Below are 9,868 nucleotides of genomic sequence, written 5' to 3'. Positions count from 1 at the left end.
GCATATTTAAACATTATTTCAGATAATTTGTAATACAAGAATTGTTCCAATGCCAGTAATCGTTTTTCAGTCTGTATTTTTAAAGGCCATTTTCTCAAAAGAAGTGGAGTGGAGGCGTAAAGAAGTGGAGTCAGAAATCTTTATATGCATTTACATTCACCAAACTTTCCACTTTCATTCCTAACTACATCCCAAAGCTTATTCCAGAGGGCTTTTTTTTCAGATATTGTTCATAGCCTGGCTTATGTAACATTTTATACCTCCTTTATCCCCACGAAAATTGTTTTTTGCATGCCTGTTTACGGTATTTTCAGATTCATGGAGGGATAAAAAGTGATACGTACAAACTGTCAAACCTTCGACTCTAATATCTCAACAAAATGAAACTGGCTTTCTCCAGTGTTCAGATTTCTCTTCTGGAAAATGTATGCAAATTAGTGCATATTTGGCAAGATAATGCCTCATTTGCATATTTAAACATAACATTTCAGAAGACTTGTGATGCATGTTGTCTTGATTCTCTACTGCAGAGGTCTTCAACAGGGGGTCCAGGACCCCTAGGGGGTCCTTCAGACTTTACTTTTTCAAAAACCAAATTGCTTTAACATGAATCAGACATATTATTAGCAAATATAAATTATCCTTTTTGATGATAGGCTTACAGGTCTACAGATCATACTAAAGTCTCACTGTCCCACATGTATGTTTAACATTAACCCTTGTGTTGTCTTCACTGTGGTGCATGAACTTGTCATTCCAGGTCAATTTTCTTTTTAAATACGCTTCGTTTGGAACGTTTTCTGACTTTTATGACACTTTTTTATGCTTTTATACACTTATACAAATATTTTCTCCCTCTTTTTGTCATATTCATGGTCAATTGACCTAATAAAAGGACATTATACCTCATTTTTTAGTTTGAAAAAAACTAAGTTTGGTCGGGATTCTTTTTGGAAACTTTTTTTCAAACAGAACCACCAAAATTCAATGGAAATAATCAATGATTTTACCTGTGAAGAACATGGATGCATAGGACGAGTTCATTTGCATGGGCTTTCCTAGTACAGTGCCGGTATTTTGTAAAATTACTATGAAATAATATAAGTGCATAAAAAACTAAGGGTCTATACATACATAAGTCTTTCATATTCAACTTTTAAAGCCTTTTCAAAACAAACGATATATTGTTTTTTAAGGCAAATTGCAACATTTTGATGGGGGACATGTTTTGTCCCTTATTTCAAGAATCAGTGATGCATATGTTGTATGGGTTAGGCCTACATGTTATTTTAGGCCCAGTTTAATATGCAACTTCATTGTATACAATATGTAGTAGGTGGTCCCTGATCTGTCTCTCACAGTTAAGGGGTCCTTGGCTTAGAAAAAGGTTGAAGACCCTTGCCTTAATGAAAAGAAAGATTAAAATACAGAATTAATAAGCATAAAAAGTTTCACATCCACCTCCCCTGCTACAGACCCATTGTTCCCGGTTGATACATGTTGTCTTGATCCTCTACTGTTTACCAAGGCTGGAGGAGTACTCAGTACTGCCAGTGATCCCTGTCCCTCCAGCCCCAGGTATCTCTCTCTCTCTCTCAGAGGTAATTAAGCCTTGTGGAATGTGTTCCTCCCCTCTCCCCGACCTCTGAGAGTGTTTGGACTTGGCTCTCACCCTTCATCTCACATTTTCCCCTTGAGGTATGGCGAGGCTTAACCCTGTCAGCCAACGGGGAGGGTCGGGGAGGAGAGCCAGTGCCACTTTTCACCGGACTGTTTGCAGTCACTCGGCAGACAGGAGAGTTATGGAGTGCATGAAGGAGAGCGCCGAGAGGCATGGAACCGAACTCTGTGTAAAACGATAAAGTTCCTTCAGGGACCTTTAGGGCTTATTCCCACTGGAGCTGCAGAGCAGCTTCTACCGGACTGGTGAGGAGTCACCGTGGGACGTTGTCAACACATTTTATGGATTTGTTGCATGAAAGTGCACAAGGTTTCACCGGTTTGATTTGAGCTAATTAAGTAATAGAGCTGTCGGTCTTCATTAGAGTGTGGCTTCCTACTGGTAGGGTGTACTCCATACAGTGGAAGAGAACGTAATGCAATCAGCAGAGACAGAAACAAATCGAAGCACAAGAAACTATCCAATTTGCCCGTACTGGATTGCTCACATTATTCCGTGCACGTTTCAATGCCAGACCATGATAAACACATTTTTTTCCTGCTCTGAAGATACAAACCTCCACTACTATAAGACAGGTTTATGTGAAGGATTAGGCTCAAAATGGGCTCAAACAACAGCTCCAATTTGTTCACAAAATAATCATATTAAAACACATTTTATCCAAGCATTGCGTTTCTATATGAGAATGATTTCCCTTCTTCTTGAGGTAAAACTATGTCACAAATACATAACAAACATATGTGTACAACGCGTATATTCAACCTACCTGTCAATGGTTTCATTCACTTCTTTTTTTTTTTTAAACCACAGCACCCCTTTAACGGAAATATTTTGTCATGGCAACCCAACCCACTTAATCTAGCATGCATACATGCACACAGATGCTTATCAGGTTTCAACGATTTCAGATGTTATATCAGGTTGCAGGCTTTTGAGCGAGGGATGAGAGAGCCAGGTCACATATGTGACGTCTGATTGTAGACCTGTAGTCCTGTCAGACTGTTGGAGGCTGAGATGTAGCAGCGTTCCATGGAGCTGTGTTCACCGTGTTAGATCCTTCCTTTTTGCTGAGCTCCTGGAAAAAACTCCTGAGCCGTACAGCGTGTTAGAAACGCACAATAATAAGGACAAGGGTGTCAAAGTGGTTAAGACCTGTAAGTACCGACAGACTGGAGGGGGCTGGGACGAGACTCAGAGGAAACGAGACGTTGAAGATGTTCTGCCAGTCTGTGGTGGCCAAGAAACACATCTGTAAAGGGTTATTAGAACAAGTTCTGGCAGCTCATTACCTGGATTTTACCTCGTAATTTAAAAAAAACAAACAAACATCATGTGTAGCTTCAGTTAAAATACTGTCATGGTTTGGTATTTTGTCCTTGTGATTGTGTGATTTTTTTGGTCTTGTATGTATTTTAGTCCTTGGTTGCTCCCCTGTCTTGTCTAGTTGTGGTTTCTGTCTTATGGTCTCTTGTGAGTGTCTGTGTGTTCTGTTTCCGGTTTTATTTTGATAGTCTGGTTTTCTGTGCTACAAAAAATGGAAGGTCGAAAGAACGAAGCGACAAAAATGTTGGAAAAGGACTTAAAAACCATTCTAAAAAAAAAAACAGTAAAAAGTGACAATGTGGACTTAACCTATCAAACCCTCCGTGTTGGAGCACAAGTAATGCTATTTGAAATGTAAAAACCAAAAATATGACTTTCCATGAACAATTTCTGTAAAATAATAAGGGGGTTGGGGGGGGGGGTAATTAGAAAGGACACCTGTTATTGATAGAAGGAGGAGTTAAGCTGGACTCCCTGCTGGAGGAAGTCAGCAAAAAACCTGTATCTATAGATCTACGGATCAATCTATAGATATTAATGTTATTCAGGAGAAGGACCCCTTGAGAGAGAGTAGGGACCCCATTACTACTATGTTGTATTAAATAAAGTTGCATAATAATCTGGGCCTACAATAATATTTAGGGCCACCTGAAGCTTCTATACATACCTTTTTAGTAATACTAAGCTATTAAAATACATGCATGTGCATGCACATACATGTTACCTGCAGTAACTCAGAGGGTCCCGGACCCCCTGTTAACCCTCATGTTGTCCTTGGGTCAAATTGACCCAATTTCAGTTAATTTCTTTTTTTTTCGCCACAAGAAATGGGCCGTTGAAATAAGCACTGAACATGTCAACATTAAAAATACCAAAAAACGTTGGGAAAGACATCAAGAAAAGTACCCACAACATTGAAAAAAGTGACAAAAATGTCGGAAAAAGCAATAACAATGTTGAAAAAAAAACATTTTTTTTAATGGTTGACGGGAAGACAACACAAGGGTCAAACATCTCTGATCTATCCAAATTAGAGGCATTGTTTTTCTGCATAAATGGAAATATAAAAGCTGATTTAATTGAGAGCAACAGCCTTACAACCTTTAATAACGACACGAGCACACAACACTGTCCTGGAAACAAAAGGCAAAATATGTTCCCATGAAATTCCAACAATCGAAGGTTTTGTTTCAAATCACGTCTGACATTAAAAGCAATAAATCCCAGCAGCATAAGTCTTTGGCTTTCAGAAATGTAGTAAAAACCAAACCAAAGTAAAGACCAGATATGCTTTTTTTTGAATTTCACTCCTCTTTATTCCTCCGAGGTGTGGCTGGTTCTATGCAAAGGTCCACGCTTTCAACAAATGACTGCCAAGTTGTATGCTCAGCCCCACTATTCACTGCCATCTGCCATTAAAATGAGACCATCTCTGCCGAGTGAGTGTTGTTTTGCTTCATCCGAGCCGTTTTCAACCCTGCAAACGTGCTGGCTGTGTACATTCACGGTGTAATTACTTTCCCTTTCCAATTAGCCAGACACAACAGCTCCATCCTGGAAATATAATGGGCTATTTTGCATCACAGCTCAAGTAATAACAGAATATTAGCTTACCTCGCAGCAGGAGTCCGATGAGATGGGGTCAAATTCAATGCAGGAGACAAAAGCTTCTGGCATATTTCTCTTCACCATCAATTTGGAAAACATGGTATGGTCTGATCCATGTGTGTGTGTGTGTGTGTGTGTGTGAGTGATAATTTCTCCGTGGAAGTGGATATGAGGAAACCGGGGTATGAAATGGAGAATTACATCGGGATGCAATCTCCCCCTTAGATTTCCATCTCACAGATGCTATCTTCATTTTTTTGTCTTCCCGTCAACCATCATCTTTTGGAGCTTTTTACGATGTTTTTGCTGGGTTTTTTTACGCTTTTGAAAAAACATTCATAGCCAATAAACCTAATTGTATGAATTATACAAAAGCTCTTTTTGTCTCCTTTTTTTGTCATTTCTTTTGTGTTATTTTTAGGCAATTTGGTTGAAAGAAAGCCAAGTTCCTGATATTAAAAATACAAAAACGGGTCAAATTTGACCCGAGGACAACACAAGGGTTAAATGGAATATTTTGGGTTGTCTTCCTAATGACAATGTCTTCTCGGGTCATTTTTCTGACATTTTTGGTCGTGTTTTTTGACTTTTTTTAGCAATGTTTTCGCACCTTTCCGAAAGGCCCTACAAGGCCCCCAACCCCAAGGTTGAACCCACTAATGTTCCTCACAAGTTGTAATTTTTTTTATTTCATGTGGCTTTCCCATGTCATCCTGAGAAAGCCTGCTGCACATCCTTTAATAGGAAAACAGATTTTGCATGACATTCTTTCAAAAACAGCACAAAAAAGGCTTTAGGTGAAGAAACTTTTTAAATGCAGCATATACAATAACATGGATGCCTTTGACATATGCATGCTAACTAAGCAATGCCTTTTCTTTCCCTCCTGCCAGTGGCATTTCATTTATTCTAACTGAAAATAAGGCATCGCAGGCAGGGCAACTAACTGCTAGGCTTGAATGACTCCTGTCAAACGACATAATAGCTTGCGTGAAAGACCAGGGCTGCCAGTTAATGCCAGGTGAGAGCAGGAATGGAACTTGTCTGTGGAGCGGAGACAATTTTGTTCTGGCTCTCCTGCAGCTTTGTCAGCGTGTGCGCGTGTGTGTTTGTGTGTGTGTGTCGGGGGGAGAGGGCCTGTAATTGCTGCTGCCGCCCCTCCTCCCCAGAGCCGACCGGGAGAAGGGGAAGAGTCATTTCATCTGTGAGGAAAGGAGCGGATGGGAGCTCTGTGGGGTGGGGAAGCAGAGGAGGCTAAATTACAGAGCGGCACGGTGCAGCAGCCGGTCGTGTTCTCTGACCCTCCGTCCTGACACCACTCGGAGCCTGGGAAGGAGGGCTGTTTTGAAGTAGATGCACGTCTTCTGCCAGAAACTACGTGGGGCGGACACAATCCAATTAAAGTCATGCAATCCCATACAACAGCCATCTTAAGGGTTGGTATTACTACCAATGCACAGACCTTCCCTGCTCTCTTCGGTTTGCTTGCAAGATTGTGATGGTAACATCCAATTGAGGTTGCAAGTTGGTCAATCAGTGGTCACTGAATCAAAAAATGTTGGGAGGTTGTTGCAAGTGTAGCAAACGATGCTGTTGTTTCTGCAAGGAGGACAAAATAAAGGAGATGAGATACATCATTTAGAAAATGTAAGAGTGCCTTTCTCTTCGTTAGGTTTCATAAGAGGCTGTAAACAGACTTTTAGAGAGGGGGGTCTTCAACCTGTTTTAAGCCAAGGACCCCTTAACAGAGAGGGAGACAGATCAGGGACCTCCTGCTATACATATTGTATAAAATAAAGTTGCATAGGAGCGCTTGGGTTGCTCACCTGGTAGAGCACATTCCCTGTGTATAAAGTCCCAGTCCTTGTTGTAGCAGCTGCAGGTTCAACTCCAACCCTTTGCTGCATGTCATTCCCCCCCTCTCTCCCCCATCACATCTTCAGCTGTCTTATTTACTAAATGCCCAAAAATGTATCTTAAAGAAAAATGAAGTTGCATGTTAAACTGGACCTACAAGAACATGTGGGGCGGCCTATAGCCTTTATACTTAGCTTTTTAATGCACAGAATGTAAATATACATGATTGTGATTATTTGTTGGCATGATTTTTTGTTAAACATACATGAGGCACAGTGAATCCTTAGGTGGATGTGTGGATGGCTACCTTACCTGTGGGCCTGTAGGGCCAGGAAGTCTCTCTTACACACTTTCACAAATAGTCTGTAATATGTCTGATTCAGAAAAAAATAAATAAAGAACAACAATTTGGTGGCCCCCTTACAATAGGGATCTCGGAGGATCTCTGTTCTAGAGGAAGGATTGGTCCATGATGGCAGCGTGTCAACCCCTCAGAGCGCCGCTGGTCAGGAAATGAAGCACGCCAGATGTAAAGTGCACGCCATCTGTGTTATGAGACGTAAACCCGAGTGAACAAGGGCGACACAATCGCTGTGAAGCATTCCAAGGTGCACTCCCGCTCCGCCGGCTCGGTATCGGCGACCACTGCAAAGACAGGCCAAGTCATAAAACGCTGAATAGTGGTTGGACATTTCGAAAGAACCCCCCCACCTTTTTTTGATTTCCGCTGTTCGCAACCCTCTCAACAGCTGTCTTCAGCGAGTGATGCCAAGATGTAATCCCCCGCTCGTTACAACCAGTATATGAAACCAGTTGAATGGAATGGTTACACCCCAGTAGAAAGACAGACTCCACACACACTCCAATATCTGCCCTTCTCATCATGATGTGGGGTGGCAAACAGACGGGGATGCCCCAGCCCTGTCCGACTTCATCCACTCCCATCCATTCTTAGATTAGCAGAGAAGAGAGGGGGGAGAGCTCCAGGGGAGCCCCTTATTATGGAGAAACAGTAAAGACAAAGAGGTCTCGGTGAGGAAGGGGGAGCCAGAGATGTGGCGTCTTATATAACGTGGCCAGAGGGGAGAGAGTGAAGGAAAGAGGGAGAAACGAGAGGATGTGAAAGAGAACCCGGGCCTGAACGCAGCCATTGCATCGCTCGTCGTTTTTTTTTCGCACTCAAACCACTGGAATCAATCCAAGCTGAGAGCAAGGGGAACAGGAAATGAGTTGCTCCCTAAACAGCCCAGCTTTACCTTCTCACCCCCCCCCCATCCCTTTAATTTTACTCCTCTATTTTTCTCTCTGTCCCTCAGGGAGGTTGAGTAGCAGCCAATCTCATTGAAAGGCAGATCAATGAAGAGATATATTGTCATCTTGGAGCGCCACATTCTTAATCAATTAATCTATAATGGAGGAGCCTCTTAAAGGACCAGTGGCCCCCATTATGGACTATGGGCCAAAAATGGTGCAGACATAAAAGGGGTCTCATAAGTGACAGGGGGGGATAGGTTAACCCTCCTGTTGTCCTCGGGTCAAATTTGACCCGTTTACAAAAAGTTTCCATGTCAGAACTCTGACAAAAGAAGGTTAGTACAATTGACAAATGTTGAAAACAACTAAAAAAACGCAGGAACAAAAATCAACAAAAACCTTCTTTTATTTATTCTTTTTTTTAAAGTTAAAAAGTGACCAAACAAATTGGAAAAAGTGACCCAAAATACATCAAAAACATTGGAAAAAGCAACAACAACAAATGTCAAAAAAGTGACCAAAACAATGGAATAAAATGGTCAAAAACACAGAGAAAAGTGTAGAAAAATAACAACAAAATGTTGAAATTTCAACCCAGAGGAACACAAAGTTGCAGGTCAATGGGAAGACAACACAAGGGTTAAAGTGCCAGACGATGGATAGAAGTGATACGCATTTAATGGCATTTCCAGGGAACAGTCCTAATGTTTTTCAAGAACGGGTCGACCGACCAAAATTACAAGCAATAGCCCCGAAGAGTTATTATCCATGCTCTGGTGCATCATCAGATATGAGGACATGTGCAATTCTTGTGCATGGGACTCTTAAAGTGTACAGGGTGCTCACTGCACAGCCTGCTGTTGATGCTATCTTACTGTAATACTCTGATATTTCCCGCTTCAAGCTTTTGGCCACGCTTTGTCACGGTCAGCCATGCGGGGATTGTAACGGCACTGTAAAGATGTACATTCACTGTTGAATGGGGTGGGTGGGGTGGGTGGGGGGGTTGTAAATCAGAGCTCAAGGAAAGTAACGTTTGGAGCGTTTGCACATTTGTATGGTGGCCCATTTACAAATGGATTCAGTGTTTAACGTTAAAATCTTCGACATCACACGCCGTGGGCACACATGTCAGTGCCCCCCCCCCCCCCCCCCCCCCCCCTCCCTTCCCTCAACTTAATCTGCTGTAATTGTAAGCATGCAAAATGACCTCTTGAATACACCCAACAATATCTGAGCTGGCATCGCTGTTGTTCTTACATGCTATGGGTGATTTCAACCCGGGAAGGAAGGGTTTCTGGTAAAAGGATGTTGGCCAGTTTGTTGTGGGCCGAACAGTTTCTAATTTATGATGTTCTATGGACAAAAGAAGCTTGTTCTCCTTCATCCAGTGGACAAGAAGGCCATTGTACTTTGAGATTTGAGGCAATTTTATAGCGAGGTGTGGCCCATGAAGTATCCGCATTCCCTCTTTACACCATGGATTTTGCATTATGGATTTGTTGATTTATGATGGGGGTTCTTAGGTCTATCATTTGCCGGCACAGCATTGCTGATTTCAGAATGTAAAGTTCATAAGCCTAGGGTTACTACCTCAGGCACTACCTTGAGGCACAGTTTATGAAATTTGTTTTTAAAAAATGTGTTCAAACCACACACAAATGGAGCCTTTAGTACATGTGCTAGATGGCCAAAACCCATCCTAGATTATGTATGTTTTTTTAAACCCAAGTCAACAACTGAGGCATGCGTGTTTTTGTTTAATGAGGCAAGGAGGTGAGTCACATCTGGGGATTCCCTGGGCGGCAAATTATTAAAAAGAAATTCCACAGCAAGTTATTGCTGAGCCACAGGTTTGATGTGCGCATGCTGCTCAAAGGATAAGAATCAAGCATGAGACTTTTTTTTCAGAGCTACTTGAAGCACCTGCTGAAGACTAGAGCAACAGTGAGGCTTCGGCATGCAGACCATTTTATATCTAGATTGAAAGCCCAACAGCTAGGATGTTCCACTTCCAGTATTCCAGGTGCCCAAGGGAATTCCACCGTGTGTCACTCATTTCGGCCGGATGTCCGTCACCTTTGCGCTCTGGTGGATTTCTGAGGACTATTTTTACCAACTCCTCAGATCTCTGCAGGGTAAATC

Source organism: Etheostoma spectabile, chromosome 13, assembly GCF_008692095.1.
Source record: "Etheostoma spectabile isolate EspeVRDwgs_2016 chromosome 13, UIUC_Espe_1.0, whole genome shotgun sequence".
NCBI classification, from domain to species: domain Eukaryota; kingdom Metazoa; phylum Chordata; class Actinopteri; order Perciformes; family Percidae; genus Etheostoma; species Etheostoma spectabile.
The sequence above is the reverse complement of the archived record's forward strand: the minus strand, read 5'-3'. Positions refer to the sequence as shown.